Raw genomic sequence first — 23,988 nt, forward strand, 5'->3', positions numbered from 1 at the left:
GATGAACTGGAAGGCCCCAATCTGCCTCTGTCTTTGCCCTTCCTCCTGCATGACACAGCTCAGTTCAGACACAATAATGAGGCCATTGAATTTCCCTCTGCAGCTGGGAGCTGACTGTAAATGCTAAAGCTAAGTTGTTGAAATGACTGTGTCAGGGGACTTGCAAATGAATACACTGTCATTCCAATGTAACCCAATTTACCCTGTGTTCCTAGAGAATGGTTTTAGACACTTGGTTTAAAGCCCTACTATGATGCTCTGTAAAACATCTTTAGAACACCTTCCCAGAGGAAAACTGACAACTAAGATGACAGCTTAGAGAGGGATAAAAGAATCACAATGGTATAGCATACTTTATAAACCTTTGTACAGAAGGATTCAAAGATGGTGAAAAGTAAATGACTTCACAATATCCTCAGGAGAGAAATATTAAATATTTTTCATTTAAAAAGTAATAATGAATTAATTATTGCAGAGCATCATCATTTTGTAATTCTCTTAATAAATATGACAGGAAGAAAATGTTCTACTCCAAGCAAATGATAAATGAAAATCAATTATTATTAATCTTAAAGATGTTCATTTCAACATAAAGACACTTCCCAGGATTAGGAAACAAAATAAAAACAGCATATAAAAATATCCAAAATTGATTAGAAAGACCAATTAAAATTACTTAATTTAATTTATATATTTTGCTGTTATTCAAAGTTTGTCAGAAATATATATCTTGAGTTTGGAATTCATTAAATGATTTTGATCATAATTCTTTTAGAAATAGATTTTCAGAGGTCCTCTATATTTTGATTATAGTAAAAACACATTAGTTTAAGAATTTTATGACAGAAAGAGTCAGTAGTTGATTGCATCTTCTAGGTAGTATCTCAGATATAGGGTGTCTTGTGTCATGAATATATAATTCACAGAAATAGGTAAAACTTTAGCAGGGATTTTATAACAGAAATGAAAAATAGGATGTCTGGGACTAGATGTGAGCTCAGTGGTGGAGTGATTGCCTAGCATGTGTGAAGACTTGGTTCAATCCCTGGCAATGAGAAACAATAAACTAAAATAATACAGTAAGTGTTTCCTAGTACTTTACTGCTGTTGAAACAAAATACTTTAAATTGGGTAATTTATTAACCACAGAAATTTACTTTTTACAATTCTGGAGACTGAGAAGTCCAGTATTGGTACCCACAGGATTTGGTGCTGGTGAGGGCCCCATCTCTCTTTCCAAGAAGGTACCTAATACAGCTTCCCCTGGAGGTGACACTGCGTCTTCACCTGGCAGAGAGATAGAAATGGCAAATTCCCTACCTCAAATTATTTCAAAAGACACTAAGCAATCCAGGAGGGTGAGATCCTCCTAGACTAATTACCTCCTAAAAGGCCCCATCTCTTAATAATGCTACATTGGAGATTAAGTTTCAAAATAAATTTTGGAGGGGACACAAACTGTCAAACAATATCATAGAGATTGATTTTTTCCTCCCCACTCCCCACAATATATAGCATTTGAAACTAATGAAAGTTTGCATATTAGAAGGGGCAATAAGAAAAAAAAGATGAGTCACTTTTTCCAATTCTCCTGGTCTCCACTTTATCCCCTCTATTCCTCAGTAATTTGGGTGGGCTTAGTAGAGACATAGCTCAACTCTGATCCACACTGTTAAGTGAGGCAGCTGGAAGGCTGGAGCCAGGTTATGTTGATCCATGGCAAAGGTGTTGGTTAAGGCTATTGGCTGCAAAGGACTCCAAGCAGCCTGGACTACCTCATAATGTGGTGATTGGGTGGAAAAATGAGTGTTCCAAGAGAGTGAGAGCCAAGTAGAATGCATGTCACCACCTGAATTCATGCTAGAGTTCTCACAGCATCATTTCCAGAAATCCTATTTGCTAAGGCAGTCACAAAGGCCAAAGTTCAAAGGGAAGGTAGAATTCGCCTTTCCATGGAGTTGAAAATTTCTTGAAGAGCATCAAAACATTATTGTGAACATTTTAGGAAATGCCAATGTATTCAAGAGTATAAAACAGTATTTTAGGTAGAATGATACTAAATTCCAAATGAATACATTAAATATACATTAGGTCTTTGTTATTTAAAGATGAATGCACTGTTGCTCACTGATCTCGGATGATAAATATATTCAGATGGCACTGTTGATACCAACCAAAAGACAAGAGCAAAACGGAAACTAGAAATTTAAAAACCCATGCTTTTTTTCTAAGACTTGAGGGTTTTTTTTTTTCTTTTTTCTTTTCTTTCTAGACTAGTCAAAGACCATTTCTCCATTGTCCCTGTGCTTTAGATTGTTACAATGCACCTAAAAATACAATAAAGGATGAGATAAAAGTCATAACACAAATGTCAAATTGTATTTTGATGATTTAAAGTATTTCTGATCTTGATTACAAACAATTATCCAAAACTGGATTTATAAGATAAATTTAGAGAAAGATTTTTAATTTCTTAGAGTTGTTAGTTGTGGCAGTGAGTAAAGAACAGGAAGGTTTTTCTATTATTTTAAATTACAAATTATGATTATTTTTCCTTGAAACAGAATCAGTGACAAATTTATAATTCATGGAGTGTATATTAAGGGGGTATAGCTGGGATTTCTGAAGAGCAGATTGATATGCACAATATATTCAGATAGTTCCTTATACAAATGAATCTGTTAGAGGTATTTTCTCTGTTAGATAGCTTTGTTCTTGTTGGTCATATATTATTTACTCTACATTGCAAGAAGACCATTGCTTATAACATAAAAAACACTGATATTACAAAACAAGTTAAATAAAGAGAAACATGAAATGCTAAGATTTTGAACATTTGTCTCAAGATAATCTTAACTAGGTCATAAATGGTATTTATAAACTCAAAATTCAATGGCACATGAAAAAGTCTATTATACCTCATAAATACAGAGGAAAAAAGGAGTTAGTATTATATCTATTTTTTTTTAATTTATATGACTTAAGTCTATCCATATTTAGAATATAGTATTTGTGAAGTGCTGGTGATTTTCTAAATATTTCTTGTTACTCACTTATAAACAAAAAGCAGCAAAATCCAAAAATATAAATCTTATTTTAGGGCAAAATGTTAGAATTCTAAAATAGATCTGAAGGGGCTGGGGTTGTGGCTCAGGGGTAGTGCGCTTGCCTGGCATGCATAAGGCACTGGGTTCAATTCTCGGCACCACATACAAATACATAAAATAAAGGTCCACCAACAACTTTAAAATATTAAAAAAATAAAATATATCTGAAAATCAGTATATATTTTATTTTGATATAAGCAATTAAATTTCAATCTACATGTAATCCTCAAATTAAACCTGAGATAAAATTTTTATATAATTTTTACATTTATATTTATAAATCATATTTCAAATAAAGTATTTGTATTAGTTGTTAAATAGGTGAAAAGTTAAAATTACTTTGTATGTGTTTATTACTAAAGATAGAATTAAATTTATATACACTAATAGTCTTTCCTAATATTAAGCATTTTGCTTATATTTTTTTCTCTTTACTTTTTAGTATATACCACATACAAAAATTGTAAGATTTATTTTCAAATTTCTCTGAAGACTTCACAGAATTATCTCGGTCACGATAAAGGACTTCAAAAATTGTTAGAAATTACTCGAGAACAGATATTATAAATCATTGGGTTAAAGAGTAGAATGTTTCTGCAAATCCATCAATGTTCTTCTTTGACAAACTTTTGCAAACTACATATGCTTTTTCTCTGTCAATTCAAACTTAAAAGATCGACCATTTACATTCCAGGTCATCTATGCCCAGTAATTCTGGAACATTCCTCATATTAGACAATGGTTTTTCCTCATCCAATAATATCCTCTTGAATTCATTTTGGAGACATGTAATTTTGTCTACATTGGCACAACAACTAATGGCACTATTGTCATTTATTTAGTTGGGGCAGAGTTTGGTATGTTTGTGGTTGTTTGGTATCCTCTGAACAGAAGGAAAATATTTCAGAGAAGAACTATTTTTTCAGACATCATCTGATTTTCTGACTCATCCCCAGATAACAAATATTCATAAGCAAGGGTCTGCAATTTTGCAGTGAACCCAAGTAGGACTTAATCATATTTTGTCTCATCTACTCAAACTAGTATCTGATGAGGGCCACAACCAAGTTAAGATGGCGCCTGGCAGTATGCTAGGAGGAGTGGTTTCTGAGCCAACACCAATGAGCCATTAAGATGATGAGGATTCCTTAATGACTGACTGCTGTGTCTAGATGATGTCAATTAAGTTAAGCTGTGTGTAATTAGTTGGGTATAAGTACCTCTGCAATCTGGCAGAGAAGCGGCTCCTGCTACCTTGGGTGCCCGCTACTTTGAGTTCTCAGTTCCTGCTGAGTTCACTCGCAATAAAGTAGTTCCTGCTTCAACCTTCAAGTTGCTTGTCACCTCTGGGTTATTTAACCCAGCCAGACTACGGCAAGTATCTTTGTGGCTTTAATTACATTTAGTCATATAAATTTGTCTACTATGTATATAAATGAAAAACTGTATTTTGTTTTGTTTCAAACTTTGCCAAGGATTCTTTATTATATCAAACATGTCAGAAAATCACATCACTACATGCCTTTTTGCCATTAGGTTCATCAAAGCTGCACAACTTCCTTAGTCTAAATTAATAGCTCACACATTCACAGTACAACTCTTTACAGATGTACAACTAACCACTTCATTAGATCTTCTTACATAATTATGACCCAGCACTTACTCTATACTCCTTTAATTCCTCTGCAGAGTACTGAGGACAGTACTATGTGCATAAGTAGATTATATTATCCTGTAATTTCATTTTGCTTTAGCAAAATAAATATTATAAACCATATATAATTGGATAGAATATTGGGAGTAATCAGGGTTCAAAATCATTACCTTCAATACACCATCCTGAGTCCATCTGGTAATAGTCCCATAAATAGGCCAAAGGGTGGCCTGGCATACCCAATACACTTTAAGATTAAGGACTTCAATAAACCCAGATCTTTTAGACAAGGAATTGCAAAAGAAATGCTTGGAAGGCCAGGCAGTTGATATGAATGAGTGAAGTCAGTCAGCTGTGAAATAGTAAGGAGTGGAGAAGGTTATGGAAAATTTAATGAAATACATACATTCTATGAAAAGAAGGCAAGAACAACTTGGTTGCAGCCAACATTGCCTTGGAAGAATGAGAATCCAGTATTCTGTCATTTATTTCTCAAGTAACACAGAATATCCAGAAAAAAAAATGGGTAAAATTTCTTAAGTTTAATATACTGTGCATGACAAACTGATGCAAAATTTGTTGTAGACTACCCCATGGGAGTGCCACCTTGCAACCTCTATTGCTATGACCTGTACAACACTAAACAGTTCTCTGTACACAGACTGTGAGCAAGCTGAGGAAATAAAAGTCAAAATAAATATTAAGAAATAAGACAAAAGACATGAAAACAGTTGAACAGCAGGTTTGATGGGGACCAGTTATGGTAGGAACTGGATCTAGCCACAAAATGGAGCCCACATTCCTTATTTATATGGATAGGAACACCAATGGGATTCAGAAAATGAAGAACTTCCTGGGGAATACAGGAAGAAGATGGTAAAAACAATTTGGTTGGGGCTTAGCAGGTTACACCCACCTCCTCTACTTCTGAGCTGCTGCGTTTGAACTAGGGCTATAGGAGCCACAGAGCAGGAGACCTCCAATCACGATTTCACCAAGAGTTCTAAGAAGAGTTCTCAGAAGAGCAACACTCCTGCCTTGAGATGGCTCAAACAAACCCATAATTCATTCATGGCCCCCAACAGTCTATGTTTTTAATGGAGGAAATATTATCTCGACATGAAAACTTAAGCATGAAATTTACCTCTCAAAATTTATTTTACATTAGTATGAAAAGATTAATGCTGTCTTATCAGTTATAATGGTTTACACATTATTTGACCTATACCATTGGCAAAACCATGGCAAACAAGGTATTTTGCAGGTTTTAATGCACTGTGATCTTAAAACTCTTTTTCAATTCAATTTGTGTCCATTAATTTTACCACTTGTCACTATAGTTTTGAGAATCAATTGACTCACATAGAGCATATACACAATACACTATCTCAAGGAGCCTTTTGTCTTATCATTCAAAATAAAAGATTTTATATGATTTCCTTTTTGTAATTTGAATGGGTGCACTTTATACATTTGAAATATCATTAAAATAGAAACTAACTTACAAAAATGTACAGGAGGCTTAATGTAAGAGAAGAGGATATATGTTTTCAACTCCTTTGTTCATTTTTTCCACTTTCTTTTTAGAAATTGTTTCTGTCAATTTTAATTTTCACTGAGTTGTGTGGAAACAGGATGCAAGGAGACAGTTGCCTCCAACTGCAAATAGCAATCAAAGAGTAGTAAATGTTTTCAGCAGTTGCAAGTTTCCTTGAATCTGTCTGGAACAGTATGTGGTCAAATAAAATATGCCTTTCTGGAAAAGCAGCAAGAGATATCATGATGTGTTTTAAATTTAGGAAGTGAAAACTAACTCAGAAAAGACCCCAAAATTATAGCATAGAGGAGGTACAAAGAAATTGTCATAAATAAGAAGAATCTAAGACTCAAAGATGTGAAGAAAGAGCACAAAGATGTGAGGAAAGAGCCACTTTTAAAAAAAGAAGAAAGTAGAACAATATAGGTCAGATATCAGCATTTTAATGGCTATCTTTGTAATGGCACACATTAACAGAGACATTGCAACTATTTCTCCTGGACTCCTATATCTTTGGCAGTTATGAACATATCATTAATCATTTCAAAGCTTCTGTGTTTGCTTTTGATGTCATCCTATACTGCAATTAAAAACAAGAAAGCAAAACAATGACATCATCAAAGCACTAGAGTCTTAAAAATGGAATTTCTTGAAAAGCAAATGTAGAAATTATATGGAATAAGGTGAAAAGATCCTGCTTGAATAAAATAATAAGGTTATGTTCCCTGAATCTAATGAAACATACTTTAAAAAAAAAAAGAAGTCAAAAGCACTCTGTCAACTTCCTTTAACTTCCTCAAACCTTAACACATCTTGGCTTCAAATGTGTTAAAGAAACTCAGTGGTACTTAAATACATATTCTCTCTAGTGAGATTGTAAGAGTTTAAAAATGGATTTTGGAATCTTATGCCATATACCATTCATAGCAGATCCAAAGGTTTCTATGTTCAAGTGGCAGAACAAATCTAAGAAAATTTGGTTTAGTGCTCAGATGAAACTATCCTAACTTCAAGGCCAGGGATGCCTCCTGGTGGGGATGAATATATAATGATCACAAATGAAAAAAAAAAAATTCTCTCAGAAATATATTCACCAACCACAGTTAAATTGATTTTAAACTTTTGATGTCCCCAAGGATGAGACTGTATTTTTAGATGAAATATAATATCTCTCTTCTGAAAAAAATATTGGACTAGATAAAATACTTCAGGGTACATTAGTGGGAAAATTAGTAAAAATGATATTTCGTTATACAACTGAAAATGAGTACTTAATGCTGTTTTGATGGCCTGTGACAAATATCTTCTGTTGAAATTTGCAAAATAATGCCTGGAGTTGGAAAGCCCCAGCAACAGGAAGACGCTGTGGATTGCTATATTCATGGGTGGGATGACTCTGTTTAAACAAAAGTGTTTTCAACACAATGAGACTATTTTGATCATTGAATATATTTTACAAATAAGACCCAAAAGAAAAAGAAGAAAAAATGATTAAAATGGGTTGATTGTAGATAAATAGTTTTTGCAAGAGGCCTGAGTATAGGATAATAAGCTGTCTTTTCAGCCATACTGAAAGCCACTCTTCTTTATGGTGTTTGGAAAATTATGTATGTGAGTATATATAAATTAAAAGATAGAAATTAATTTATTTATGGTTATAATTTTACTTGAACTTGCTGTTAAATTCAACACACATAAAATTTAGGTCCAACATGTACATACTTTTAAAAATATTATTTGTGTTTATACTTTAAAAACTAAGAAAATATTTAAAAAACAATGTATTCCAAAATACTGGTATGAAAGAGAAATTAATTTAAATAAACTTTTATTTAAAACATTGCATGAATGTTTAAACAATTGGAAATATTTGGAAAGGCAGCCTTGCACTCATTCATATCAATAAATTATGTCTCAAATAGTACAAGTGAGGCATGCATAATGTATACTCTTTAAGAATCTTTTTTTTCCCATTGTTGAAAATAAATATAACATTCACATAGCAAAATATATATTTATTTCCTGAAAATAAATTACATTTTATTACACATAACACTTCTAGAAGACTTAAACCTTGGTTTCAAATGAAACCTCAAACATTAGTAGAAAAAATCATAAAGCCAAATGTTTTCTTAGTTGCAAATCAAATTAAAATATTTTCCCTTGGATTTATCATGAATTATGCAATATCAGTAGAACAAAGGAAGCTGAGAGAGCTTTAAAAATAAAAAATTTTAAAAAAGCTTTAGACATTTGAGAAAACATTTGAGATACTCAATAAACTCCAAATATGGCCAAGTTCATCCATCCTTAAAAGTAATTAAGAGATAGTTTTAATCCTTTTTATTTGAATTAATATCCTCTTGAGCGTGCGCTATAGTTTTCCTTTCCCAGAAAAATATAAAAAGTCCTCATGACTCTAAATGAAACATATATTTTTAATTTTTTTTTCTTCTTTATTTCCCTCTCATCATCGGCCTTGGATTCCAATAACAGGGGCATCTGGTTGTTGGTCCAGCAAGCATTACACTACTGTCAGTCCACTCGGTCTAGCAGAACATTGATTTTTAAACAGGGAGCCTTGAAGAGAGTAATTCAATATTCTATTAGACAATGAACACTGGCAGTCGAATTGGTGGGAGGGAGTCCTTCACTCCACTTTAATGTATATTCATGGAGAAAAAACTTTTTTTTTTTTGCTCCTGTTAGATAGAATGTTAGTCTGTGGATGTATTTAAATGAAAAAGAGGTAAATAACTAGGGGAATCCTCTATTTATGGGAAAAGGTGAGAATAGGTAGGAAAAAAGAAATCACAAAGGAGTAGAAAGGCTATAAGGAAATGCATGGTTCTATGACGTTAGAGTTTTATTGTTGAAGTTGCTTTTCATTTAAAAACTCTTGGGAGATCCAAGGTAGTAGATTAGAAGCACTCAGCTTCTCCATGAGATAGAATCAAAAACATAAGGAATGTAGCTGCTTGTTGAGTAAGGGACCATGGGAGACTGCTGGGATCCAATAGTGCAGAGACAGAAGAACCTAAACCCAAATATCTGGGATAGTGGCAAAACAGGACAGAAGACAAAAGAAGAATACCCCAGCTGGGATTGCACAGCAGCATAGCATGAGGAAACAGGATACCCTGGGGCCAGAGTGGGGGGCTGTGTCAGTACAAGGGAAAGCCCCATCCCAGTGAGCTCCACCTTTACAGGATTTGACACCCTGCAGACAAAGTGTGAACAGATAAGAGACCTTAGGGAGCTGACTCTGGGGAAGTTCTCTGCACTTTCCAGTGTATTCTGCTGGTGCTATAACCAGGAGACCTTATGAGAAGGGTCCTGTTTGTTAGGTCACTTTGAGGTGGGCTGAGGAACAAAGCACCAAGCAACCCATGTGCACAAAAGAACTACCAATCAGGCCTGGACAGAACCACCTGTCAATCAATGGGGTCTCCTAACCAATCCTAAATCTCAGCAAGCTCCCCTGACCAACCCCAGTAGGGCAAGGGATTCTAAAAACCTCTCTTTTCCTGTCTCAAGCCCTCCCTTCCTGCCCTAAGCCCAATAAAAGTTCTAGTCTGGCTGAGCCCCATGCGCTTCTTCCTGAACAGCCCTGATAGTCTGGAGGGTCTGGCCCAGAGCGAAATCTCAATAAATCCTCCTTCAGCAGCCTTTTTGATCTGCCTCCTTTTGGTTATCACTGCCTGACCTTACACTGTTGTCAGAGCTTATAATTTGGGGAGTCAAAGGCCCTTACTTTTTCCTGTCTCTGGAACCACTGAATTGGCTCAGTGGGTAACCCCCTTGAATGTTGGTCTGCCTTGGGGAGAGACTCTGATATAGACTCTGGGAGAATTCTGTGTTGGAAATCCAGACTGCAATATAGCAGGGAGTGGAAGTGGCTTCAGGAATCCAGCCCAGAGGAGTGAAAAGTCATGTGTAATTTCTTCCTTCCTCCCCAAGTGTTCATTTGTCATTCCATAGCCTCTTTCCACACCTGGGGGCATCTGGGAATAAGCCACAATGATGGCAAGAGCCCCAGTGTTCTGAGTGCACGGTCTAAAATGCTCCAGGGGGATCTTTAGAGAGTTCTGTATTCTGCTCTCTGACAATCTGCAAGCCTCCTTAGTTCCACCTTTGAAGTGCACAGAAAAAGGCTCAGGAGAGAAAGTTTTCAAGGCAAAGCTAGCGTGCTAGCTCTGTTATATGCTACAGGGCTGGCATTTTCCCTGTCCTCAGAGTACATAGCCCCAAAAGCTCCAGAGAGAATCCTTGGGGAGTTCTGCATTACTTGCTAGCTGGCTGACAAGCTGCAGAGCCTGTGTTAGCTCTGCCCTTAGTGTTCATCCTAGAAAGTTCTGGAGGAAATATTTACTTGAGGAACCCCAATTGATCCATCAAGCAAAGCAACTGTAAGGTTCCAACTAGCTTCAGCTACAAATCACTCTCTCCTTAATTATCAGGTGAGCACCACCACCAAGGAAAGAATAGGTAAAGAATAGTGGTTGAGTAACATCTAGACATGGCTCTGTCCATGGGGTGCAGACCAAGATTTGGAGAAAATCTTTGATCAACGTAGGTTGTATGCTTCACTCTCACCCCTTCATACAAGTACCTCTGCAGGGAGGAAAGTTTGTTTTCTATTAGTAGTTTGTTGTTGCTGATTTTTATTTATTACACTCCTCTTTTCTCTTTATTCTCTCTCCTTTTTTCCTTTGCTTAACTTTGCACCTACTTTCATGTTTTATTCCTCTTTCCTCCTCTTTTCAATTTTGATTATTTCTTATCTTTTCCCTTGTTTCTAAATTTTATTTTCATTATGGTTTTGAGCTTTTTATTTTGTTCTATATTGCTTTTGCCCATCTTCTTTGCAGTAGTGCTAGTTGCTGCTAATGTTTTTATTATATTTCTGTATGTTTTTCCTCATGGTCCTGGGGGTTAAATCTGGGAATTTACACATATGGGGTGGGTGTTCTGCCCTGAACTACAACCACAGCTCAGTTAAGAAGAATTGCACCTACATTTAGCCATGAATTAATCCTGAGATAACCTTGGTGGATGTTTCACAACAAAGAAAAGGGGTGAAAATCCCCCAGCCAATGATTTAGGGGGTGAGTAACACCCAGACTATCTTGCCATACCCAAGTCAGTGTGGCTAAGGGTGATCTGACAGTCTTCTCCCGGGCATCATCCCTGCAAAACACAGAGAGAAATTACACAACTAGTGTGGATACTGAGTCTATAAAGGTCTTCAGCATTCGTTGCTTCCAAACTCTATAAGATCACACATTGATGACAAGGCTGGAGGTAAGTGCCATAGAGGTAGAGCTGTGACTTCAGTTCCTGCATCTTCCCATGAAACATCAGCATCTGCTCCAATGTCTAAATAGATGATATAAGCTTGAGTCCTTTCACTGTGATTGAAAAAATCAGTACCAGAAATGAAATTCATCTCAAAGCATGAGTATTAACTTCCAAAATCAGGCAAGCTGGTTCCTAGAACAGATGTTCTTACCCTATTCATAGGTTTGCTTTTTTTTCTCAATAGAATCATAAAAGAATACAAGTAGCTATTTCCTAGAATTGTCATATTATTTAAAAACCTTCATATTATTTTGACTTAGACTTGGGAAATGCAAAACAAAAATAACCAGTAAAAATTCATCAAGAAATGAAGTAGTATAAGACTTATAAAAGGAAAGGCTGAATTTTAATTCTCAAATATGTAAGCTATTATCTAAATGTAAATGGTAAGCAAGGGTAAGATAAGAAAGGAATAAGCTAAGGCTGTGCTATAAGATAGATATAAACCTTGAAATTTAAAAAGCCAAAATATTTAATCACCAAAATATAAACTATGTATGCAACATTTCCTAATCTTTTTGCGTTTACTTTTTGAAAAAATTGGTGAGTAGAGGGTAGAGAAAGGTATAGAAGAAGTTATTTTAATTTTTTTTAATAATTATGCTGGTTTAATATATTTTTTAACAAATTCACCCTCTCTGTATTGGTAATTCTTCCATTTTTGTTTAAAAAGTGTGAAAAAGTGTTAAGTTTAATCAGAACATAGTTCTCATACGCTCCATGTTTTCTTGTGGGGATAAGTCTACCGAAGTACAAGTCATTTCAATATGTGTATAACTTGTTATACCTTTAGATTATGTTCAAATAGGTAAATATTTGCACATAATCAGGCACCTAGAAATTCATAGTTCATCAACTGGTGTTTCTGTTAATAAGTTCAAGACATAAATGAAAGTATTTCTAATATATAACATATGAAAATTAGATTGCAGACTGGAAAAAAGAGCATCATTTATGACTTTATACTTATGTTTCCTGATAAAGTTATAGTATTGTATTGTAAACCTCAAAGTCATTCCTAGATTCACCAAGGTATATTAATATTCTCTTGCAATACATATTGTTTACCATCTGCCAAAACCTACATGTTAATGTCTGTAAACAAGTCAAGATGGCGCCTGGCATTTTGCCAGAGGGAGTGGTTTGTGAAGTAACCCCAGCGAGCCATTAAGTGTGGAGATTCCTTATTGGTTGACTGCTGTATCTAGTTTATGTTAATTAAGATAAGCTGTGTGGAATGTATATATACCCCTCCTGTCCTACAATAAACGGCTCCCACTCCTGCTGTATCAATCTATACAAGTTCCTCGTCACCCCCGATAATTTTGCTGCAGCCGGACTGCGGCATCTACACAGACCATCAATATACTTGTAGCAGTTAGAGCAAGGATTTGAGTCAATTCAGCTTATCTTCAATAGACAACGTGACAATTTATATTTTTTATGGACTTTGCCAAAATTATTCAAATAAATCTCAGTTTCTTTTCTATGAAAATGGGGAAATAATAGTACCTACACTAGGCCAGTATTCAGGTGGTTTCTACATTTTCAGCACTGTAAATTGTTAAGGTCAATATTTTTTGTGGATAATTAGTACTTCTTCTGTGCCTATTGCCAAGTATTTTTTAATATTAAACTAATCTTGATAGTCTTGATAAATATTTATGGCCAACAGCTATAATTTCTGCAGTAGTATGAACATAGCAATTTTCTTACTATTTTATTTAAGAAACAATCAGTAAAAATTATTTCTGTACTTTCTTTAAACCTTTCATCTCTGAATATTCCTAGTGTCCTTTATATTGGAAAATTAATAAAATACAGCATATGAGAATTTTTTACTCACTTAATATGTTCCGTTAAGGAAACTGAAGGGTTTATTTCTATTTTTGTTTATTTTGTTTTGTTTTATTGCTGGATCACTATAAAAAAAGCAATGTTCTTTGTAGGAATTCTAACTCAGACCTTGGCTTAAAATATTACATATTGATTCTTACTCTAATAAAATCTGCAGAATTATAAATGAAACTTCCCTCTCTAAAGGAAAATTAAATAAAAGTCATCAAAGAATGATGTTAAATGATTATCATATAATTGAAGGCTTTTTCATTATAGAGAATAAATTAAATTAAATTGTAATATATTGTTTAAAACCAATGGTTTAAAATTTACTAAATTTTAAACAATTCAAAACCTACTATCAAGAAAAAGATCAATATATAATCAGTCAATGATTATTTATCTATAGAAATTCCTAGAATCTAGTATTAGATCATATAGGGAGTTTTCCTGTACAAGAGAAGGATGTGACCAGACAGATATATAAGATCTCCATACAAGAGAATTCTGACAGTGCAGGTGTTGATTGGCATGGTAAAACTGAAGAGGTGATATCAGTAAGCGAAAATAGCAGGGATGCCTTAGGCTATACAAACTTTAACCCGTGATTACAGATGTGCATCAATACATAGATATCACTTCAAATCTCTCTTTGCAATTTAATATGTTCTTCTCATTTTAGATATCTTAGAATTCGCTAACAGGCTACTTCCAAATGCTGCTCTCCAACAGATGCAGGTTCTTATCACAAAGTGAACTCATTTGCACCTGCTTAAGGCTCTGCAAGAAGTACAGTAGCTGTTTCAGTCGTGCTTTTGCTTATCAAATTTACATTTCAAAGTGGCTAAATTGTTTTGAAAGTGTATCCCAGAGTGGAGTTTTTTTGCAGTCTCCACTTTGTGTTTAGAATGTCTGATATATACATAAAATAAATAAAGAAAGAAAAAGACAGAGATAGAACTACTTATTCTTGACATTTGGTCATGTACAAAGGAAGAACAGAATTGCTTCAAAATAGGGCAAATTTACAAGTAGTTCTCTCTACAATACATAAGGTTCATATCACCATTAATATTTAGAATGAAATTGAATTGAATGTTAGAGATTGAAGGAATTTTAGATAGCATTTACTGCATCGTCCTTGTTTCATAAATGAAAAGGCAGAAATTCAGACAGCTTATAAGTAAAACAGTATGATTTTGGATTCAGATTCACCTTTAATTGATCCCTGACTTTGTCACTTAAGTTGTGGAATGGTCTATAAGTATAAGGTTTTTTTTTTTTCATCTGTTATTTTAACAGATTCAATAAAGCAACATAAATAATTAGTTGAATAAACTAAGGAAACAATTCCAATGGGGAAGATCTGAATCCATCATTTCTGGCTGGAATGCTGACTTATACAGTACCTGATGGCAGTTTCACCAAAACCTCCTGCAAAGTAGGAAATAGCCCAATTATATGATTTCTAAATTGCCCCTCTGGGTTTTACTCAACTTGCTCTTGGGTATAGACATTCTAGTTGTATGTTTGGATCAGATTCTTAAGACAGTGTTATGAGTGATACAGATGATAGTTTTTAGAGAAATTTTATTTTTTAAAAAAAGAGAGTGTCTATTTAGTGCTAGTATGAACTTCTTAAGAAGGTCATCTAAAAATCTTCATTTTTTTCTATTATGATCTATTATATTAGAAAACCACATCATCTTGAGTTTAATAAAACATTTGTCAGTTTTAAGGCATATCTATTAGGACAAGATAAAAGAGCTAGCTGATTTAATACCTAAATCCCCAAAGTGACAATTAATAGGTTGATCTCCATGTGAAGACATGTTTCTAGAGACACTGATCAAAGACAGGAAAAATGCTATGGGATGATACACACATACACACACACACACACAAACACACTCACACACATACACACACACAAACACACTCACTTACACACATACACACACACACAAACTGTTTTAAGAGATAATATTGGGAGGAATAGTTAATTTAATATATGGAAAATGACAAGTCCCAGGACAGTGAAATGACAACCTCCCACCAAAACTGTCTGACCCAGAGGAAGATGGAGGAAGAAGGCAATCATTAATTCTCTTCCAGTAAATCCTTTCCCAGTAACATTGGGCCTTGAAGGAAAAGGAGGAAACTTTTCATCCCTTCCTGGGTTCATCCCCAGTATCACGACCAAAATCCATCCCTAACCAACCACAACATTTCCTGAAGGGAGGAGGCAAATACTGAAATATTGGCCCCTGGACTTTTACCCATTCCTATTGCCAGTAAGTCCTGGAAGGAGAGAAACAAATAGTGAAGCTCTGGGTAACAATGGGTCCTAGAAGAAGAAGATAACCAGTGAATATCGAGTTCTGTGCTTTTTCTAATGACAATGAGTTCCAGGCTTTTTGCAACTTTTTCCCTGACTGCCCAGACCTACAGATTCTGCCTCAGTCTCCAATGATTAATTCACTCTCTTTGTAAACTACAAAACTCAGAGCCCCTCTGTAACATGTTTCTACTCAGAAAATGAGCTCTCCCCGCTTCCCTACCAGTGCCTGATTGATTGACTACACTGCAGAATAAGGGGAAGCTTGCTGATCTGTTTGAAGTCTACTTCCGCCCTGGTTATCTATGTTTTCATAATGGTGCTGAAACTGTGGTAGTTACTTTTGATTATAGTTAATGCATATGAATTAAGTCTAACATTCTATAACATCTAAAGAAGGATAAAATATGGAAACATAGTTTTAATGAAAATAAAGTTAATTTCAGGTGCAGGTAAAACACTAGTTTTGTAAATATCCTTCCTTTTAGAAGTAGTTTAGCACTAGTTTATATGTAACATGTAGTAATTTTAGTTGGCTACAGATCTAAGTAAGTGTACCAAATGACACTTTGATTAAAGATAAATGTAGGCCTCTAGATTTTGCTCTGATCTTATTTGGAATACAAAATTTATTTCTCAATGGCACATTTTGAGAGGAGACATCGAATGAGAAGGTATCTAGACCATAAAGCATATAAATCCAGAAATGGTTGAAAGTGCTGCCAAGTTCTCAATTTTGTGTCCTCCAGAGTTTTTGAGTTGAAATCCTGATCCCCACACAGAATGATGGAGTTGAGAGATGTGGTGTTTGGAAAATGATAGGTCATGAGTGCAGAGTCTTCATGAACAGAATAGGTGCTTTATAAAAGAGTGTCAGGAAAGACCCTTCACTCCTGCGTGTGAGGGCATAGCAAGAAGACTAGTCTCTGAACCAGGAGATACCTTATAAGGATGTGATCACTCTGGCCTCTTGATCACAGACTTCTAGGCCCCAAAACTGTAGGAAATAAATTTCTACTATCTATAAGCTACCCAGTCTACAGTAATATTTTAGAGCAACCCAAACCTACTCAGACTAGTGTTTTGTATTATTAAAACAAAAAGTCAAACTACAAAAATAATTTACTAAAGGGTTTTGGGGGAGACAAACAAAATCTGTTCCCTTTTGTGATAATAAAATAAGCTCAATGGGCAGAATTCAGTGTTCCACTCTATCTTACCATATTAAAAACAGCCATTAAAGTGACCCAACATTATACAAGATCCACTCCCAAAATAGCAACCAAAAAATCACAAGGCATGAAAAAAGGAATGCGTGTTAGAGATTGTGAGCCTTCTGGAGACCAGATCTATTAGAGAAGAACATCAGCTCGGTGTCCAATTATAACATTTATGCTTTCATTCCAGGGTAAGACTCCAGAGAGATAGGAATGTGCACATTGTTTTTTCTCACAGGCTAAATAAGATGTTGTATTTAACACTATAGCACGTTTAATCTTTACCAAAATCTATTATATTTATATTTCTTTTCTGTTCCATAAGACTTATGCAATTTTTTAAATATGTAGAGTTCTTAATTGATGCATTCCACTGATAAAGTTACATATTTCCTAATTGCCAAGATAAAACTGCTTTACTTCAGAAAACAAATCCACATCTATCCAACTTAATTTAAAAAAAAAAAATTAAGACTCTAAACCAAGAATTTTACTCTGTAATACATTTATAAATCATGATCTATTTTCTTTTTTCAGGAAAACAGTTGACACATTTATAGAGAATTTTAAAGTTGTGTAAAATACATTTTCATACGTTAATTATGAAAATTCTATACAGTTAATACCAATGTAACCTTACTTACCTATTTTTGTGTGTGTGAAAAAGGTAATAAAATATTTCACAAAGCACTTGTTCCAAATACAATGTGTTTCTAGTCTAATAGAAACACATAGAGTTAACTAGGAAGCCTCATCTCTCCTCAATACACGTCCCTCCTAACCTGTATAGTCTTTATATTCTGCCCCCCCTTACCTATCTCTAATTGTGAAGCAATTTTGTTTTCTCATAGGTTATATTAATCTGTGGGTTCTAGACTTGTAAAAGACTCTGCCTGGCCTTACCTACTTATTCTAATAGTGAACTGACACAAATAGAAAATTCAAATCAATATTAAAGAAGCAATTTAAACAAATATTTGAACAGAGGCCAAATAATCTGTATAAATTCAATTAATGCTCTCCTTCACAGAGACAAAAAAAGGCTATTGGATTAATAGGAAATGAGTATCTAGAAACATAACATGCTTTATCCAATTGGGTATAAATCTCTTTTTAAAAAATACTAGCAGTGTTGATTCTATCCTGTTATGGAGTGTTTGTGTAACTCCTCAAATTCATGTTGAATCCTCAGCCCAATATGATAGTATTTGAAGGTAGGGTCTTCAGGAGTAGATTAGATTTAGATGAGGTCACCAGGGTGCAGCCCCTTGATGGCATTAGTGTGTTTACAGGAAAAGACACTGGAGTGCTCTCTCAGTGGGGTCACACTAAGCAAGGGCCACGTGAGCACCCAAGAAGGCGGCTGTTGGTATACCAGGAAGACTAAGTCTGCAAGTTCCTCTACCTTAGACTTCCCAGCTGAGAACTATGGAAAACAAATGTCAACTTCTTAAGCAGTGATAAATACTTGTTGATTGGCTGAAGTAGTCAGTCTTTTGAAATTTTTTATTTGTTTGCAAAAGCCAGCTTTAGCAAAAGAATGCTATTGAGTTCGTTTAGAATGATCAATATCTGATCATCCTCAATATCTGATCAGGCTCCTCATTCTTCACTATTCCCAGAGTGAAATTGAATCTTCCTAGACTTTTTTCAAAAACCATCCTGTTCGGTCTGCTAAGCCTAAATGCCCTTTTCCCCTGATGTTCCCTCTCAGCAAATTTCTGCTTACTGACTCCCACATTGCCCCTTACTATGAATTCCCACTTGCCCAAGCCGTATTCAGAGTTAATTGTTCCTCTACTGCAAATCCTCACTGTAGTGGTCTCTGTACCCATTGCCATGGTCCTGAATAAAGTCTGTCTTTCTGTGCTTTAATGAACATCATTGAATATTTTTTTCTTTAATAGTCATTGGTCTATGTTATTTTGGTTTAGCATTCTGAGCTAAGGAACTATTAAAGACAAATTTTATTTTAAGAAAGAACAATTAATAGATTGAGTAAAACATGGAGCATAGAGCAGATATTATTGCAATGCATTAGGATTAATTTCAAGTTAATTTTGATAAAATAAAGGGATAGTTTATAATCTTATTAGAGTTTTAGACACCCCCATGAGGATCTCAAAACATAATTCTTTTGAAAATCGCCTACACTTGGATACAGACAAAAACTGAACATAGTTTGGTCACTGTCAAATTGACCACACTATATGTCTCTGGAGTTAGAAATCTAAATCTAATTAAACCTATTTAAAAGAGAGAAGCACTAGGAAAAGTAATCTAAATCATTGTAAAAAAAAAACACTGGAAAAATATGTTTTACAGAAACTTAAGCAAACTAAAGTCTACTTAATTAATATAGGAAAAATTACTAATATTTCCCCAAATAATATTACTGCTGCATAATTTTATTCTTCCACATACACTGGGCGAAAGAGCAGTGCTCTGTTTGGTAAAGAATGTATCACATCCTGCACTGATATTCATATTCTTCTTGATATTCCTCCACAATTTGGTTCGTGCTAGTATTAGTAAGAGCTTTCATGAGAAAAGTCGTAGACAAAAAATGTTTCCCTCAAGAAATAATCATGAGTGTTGAAGAATGCCAGGAAGCATAATCTGACTCTTCCTCTGCTCTTTTCTCCTTTTACTTTCCCAGGGACAATCCTATTTTCATCCATTTTAGGGAAATACATATATTTTGGGGGAAAGATGGGAACTATTAGTTTATTATACAAGGAGTGATACTCTCTAACCACTAAAGTCTTGAGAATCAAATAACCAGGGAGAGAGCAAACTGATTAATAAAGCCAAAATGGATGGCCTTCTTGATATCCAGTCCCCTTTCTCCCATGGATGATAAACATCTGGCTCAGAGAGTTTTAATTTTTCAAGGTCCAAAGTTGAACCTATGGTTAATGACCCGGTCAGGAAAATTCAGCCCTAAAAGTAGTGAAATAGATTGATATGCTGTTTTCAGTTCATTAACAGAGCTTAGGTAACTGAAAATTTAACCTCATAAAAGTGACATCTAGGTTTCATAGACTAAGCAACCGAGCTAGCCAGTCACAGGTTTTATAAGGTTGAGAATTTTCAAAATTGGGTAGTAGTATTCAAGTTTCTCTTAGGACATTTTATATCTAATACACAATTTCCTGGTATCCACTATCTGTGTATGCACTTGCAAATTAAGCATTAAAAATCTGGCATACACACACAGACACACACACACAATTGGAATTCATAAAGAGCAAAGCACAGATATTGGAATGTTTTTGTGAAAAGAGATAAGCAAGCAATATGCTACATTAATTTTTAAGTCTCTGCATATTAATTTCCTCAAACAGTTGCATTTCTCATGCTTGACTTAGTTTTAAACAAATTTTGATAAAGCATCTTTATTTAATAATATTTGATCATGCAATATTAAACACATTTAGTTTTAAATTTTCCTGGTAATAGACTAATACCCACTTTAAAAGATTTTTTTTTCTGAAGCCTCAAAGACCTAGATTCCTGAACACTTATTAAAAAATGATAACCCAGAGAGAAATCTTCTAAATATTGCTGAATCAAGTTACTTTCTCAATTTGAAACTCTATTGATCCATTCTGGGATGCTTTCATATAACTTCAATGGTCTAAGCAGAAATAATTGTCACCAAATCATATTCTTGGTCACACAGAACTGCTTAAAACTGAAAAATGGGGCTTATTTCAGCTCATTTAAGAAAGACAATTGCCTTTTAACTAATAGAGAGAAGTAGCTATTTATATATGACTGTAATGTTTATTTTATTTTAATTCGTATAAATTATACAAACTCTTTAGGGATGCTTATTATCCATTTAGTTCTCTATATTCTTTACCTTGCCTTTCCTATAGCCCACATCCAGACCTATCAAAGTGCTAGTCATTCATTAAAGATGTTATGTAGCTCTGCTTCCTGTTGGTCATATCCTGAGCTGCTTTCCTCCTCAATCCCCTTCCACCATGATGTTTTGCCTCATTTTTGGCCCAGAGCAGTGGAGGTGGCTGAGACCTCTGAAACTGTGAGCACCAAATAAAGTATACAATTTTTCTCCTGGCTGCCTTGGAATATGCTGTTTTTCCTGAAACAGCTACCATCCTCTCTAAATTCTTCTATTTAAATCGTTCTTTAGGACCAAAACCAAGGGTTACATCTCATGGACTATTATCTGACACTTCCTTAAGTTGTAAAAGTCTTCAAGTTATTTTTTGCATTATTCTACTGGTACTTACTGAGGTATGGTTAAGATCACAGATGTGATTGTGTCTTTTAGTAGCTGTAACATGCTTCCACCAAAAGACTGCATCTGGTTTAGCTAACATTGATTACCAGAGGCCTGCAATGCAGGTTGCAGAATGAAGTAAAAGGGGAATAAACAAATGAAGACATAGTGAAGTGAACTTAGGTGACTTAGTACATTGCCATCTGAGTTAGCAGAACTCTAAAAATATATACACAGCAGCCTAAAAAGAAAACTCCTAAGAAAGTAATTAAGTCATCAATTCAATTAGCTTCTATTATTGCCCTTATACACAAAGCAATTGTTTCAATTATTTTGAAGATCCAATCAGCCTAATCACTGATTTGGTCACTACACATTCTAGCTCCTGCTCTGGGATCAAAATAGGCAGGGGAAGGTGAAGTTGCCTCTTGAAAACCGATATTCCTACTGGATAAGGTACAGATTAATAAGACCAATAAAAAAAATCTTTAGAAAGTTGGAGCAAGAATTCCCTTTTTTTAGAGGTAGGACATAGTATGAGGAATACAGGTTTTGAAGTGAGATGGATCTACCTTCAGTTTTTTTACCCTTTAAATGTATGACCTTGATATTTTTACCATTTAAATGTAAGAACTTGATAGCTTACTTAGCCCAGTGTTTATTTTTACTTTTAAAAGGATTTTAGTATCTATCTTATGCATCAGGATAGAGGAATGTACTAAGATGGATGAAATAATGTGTGAAAAATGGCCATTTCCATGCTTGACCTACAGAAATTAATAAACAGGCCCCAGTCATTGAGCTGCCATCCTGTCAAGGACTCAGCAGCTTCCCCTGGAATCCTCTAACTTCCCTAGGACGTCTATCCAGCTCCCCATCTGCTCCGCACCCTTTTCCCACAGAGCCTTCTGCAGGATGTTTCCACCTAGGAAAAGGAATGGTCCCATGTCCCTATCCAGAACCTGTACTCTTTCGACTCCTTTGCTGATGCAAGTACTGGTGACAGTCTGCTTCCTGATGGCACTGGGATCATACCTACATGAGAATTCTACAGAGAAACGGCAGGAAGACCCTGACTACTGTCCAGGGGATAGCTTATGGTTACAGTAAAAAGAAACTAGTAAAGGTATTTAAGAAGAAATTTGCCTGCAATAGTACTGCAAATGGGCATTCAAAATATGGAGAAGTAATTCAGCTATAGGGTGACCAGTGTAAGAACATATGCCAGTTACTGGTAGATACTGGACTGGCTAAGCACCACAAGCTGATGGTTCATGGGTTTCAAGTGCTTCTGTCTCACTGAAGCTTAAGTGAGGATTTCCTTGCAATGAATAGAATTGCCCTTTTGTTCCTTGTCACAGTTTCAAAAACCTCACAGCTTGTATAATATAACCATTTGAGGTCTGCTTTTAACTTGAACTAGTGTAATTCCTTAGGCAATAAACCAAAAAGAGCCAAAAAATTAATAAATAGTAGTTTGTTCCTCTTCTTGCCACTAGTAAAGAGTAGTTTGCTCACTTTTTCCTTTACTAACAATTCTCACGTATTTTTGTCCTGCTTTGCAAAACCTTTGAATGTTGGCATCTATTTGGTGAACAGTCCAGATGCCACCATCCCTATCTTAAACTCCAATTATGCAACAGAAGCTGGAATACTGTAAGTGAACGTCATACGGATTACTGGGAAATTCCTTCTTTCTTTGCTTCTTTCTCTCTCATACCTGTCATCTTTATTCCCTTTCTTCCTTCTTCCCTTGCCTCCTTTTGTCCTCTATGAATATGTGCAAATCTAAGAAATACAAATGCATTTTAAAATTAAAGTTACCTCTTTATGAAAATGTTACCAGTGAATGTCTGCCATCATTTTATCTGAAGGCAATCAGTCATCTTCTATCATGAGTGATCTTCCAGACTCATTTTTTTTTCCAGTTCATACTAAAGTGTTTAAAATCCCTCACAAACTGATAAAAACGCTTTGTGTTCTCTCCTCAAAAACGTACTAAAGGCTGAATCTTACAAGCATGCTACTTTTGTATTCAACTGAATAAAAAAAATAGCATTAGCTAATTTGTTTAATTTTCTAAAAACAAAACAACCAATTGATTGATGTGTCTTTCACTTTTATCTCACTGTTTGAACATTAGGTAAGTAGATGTAAATTAAGCTATTCCACTGTAGCAGGCATGATACAGAGGCATTCTCCAGCACTGCCAGAGATTATAGCTGCTGAAGTAGACTTTTAAGGTATTAGGCAAGTATTTGGTGGAGAATGGTTAATAAACACTAATTAAGTCAGCTACAAAGAAACCCTTGGGGAAGATCAATATTATTAAGTGTTTAAACTAGCTTTTCACATTTACTGAATCTATATGCAATTGGGCAAGCTACAATTCCTCCTTCACTTTCTTGCTTTCTCCTTTTATTTAAACTGAATATTCTCTTGCAGATCATACTCCTAATCGTCTCTTGCTCTCTAAAGGAACTTTTTAAAATAGCTTCACATATTTTTTTTCACATAACCTTGCCTAACTGTAAATTATTGAGTTTGGTCAATATAAAAAGGTGATAAATCTGCTAAGATTCAAAATGTTCATGAACAAAGCAAAAAAAGAAGGGAAGTTCCCACTTGCTTTCTGGAAGGTAAAACAAAGTATAATTGTACTAAACAGAACAAGTAAGAATAA

General features: G+C 34.8%; 1 pseudogene; it reads left to right on the forward strand.

Annotated features, from left to right (window-relative positions):
* The first annotated feature begins 12,770 nt into the window (after nucleotides 1–12,770).
* On the forward strand, nucleotides 12,771–22,608 carry LOC114085222 (eukaryotic translation initiation factor 1 pseudogene; annotated as a pseudogene).
* The last annotated feature ends 1,380 nt before the right edge of the window (nucleotides 22,609–23,988 follow it).

This window comes from Marmota flaviventris, chromosome 1 (genome assembly GCF_047511675.1).
Source record: "Marmota flaviventris isolate mMarFla1 chromosome 1, mMarFla1.hap1, whole genome shotgun sequence".
Classification (NCBI taxonomy): domain Eukaryota; kingdom Metazoa; phylum Chordata; class Mammalia; order Rodentia; family Sciuridae; genus Marmota; species Marmota flaviventris.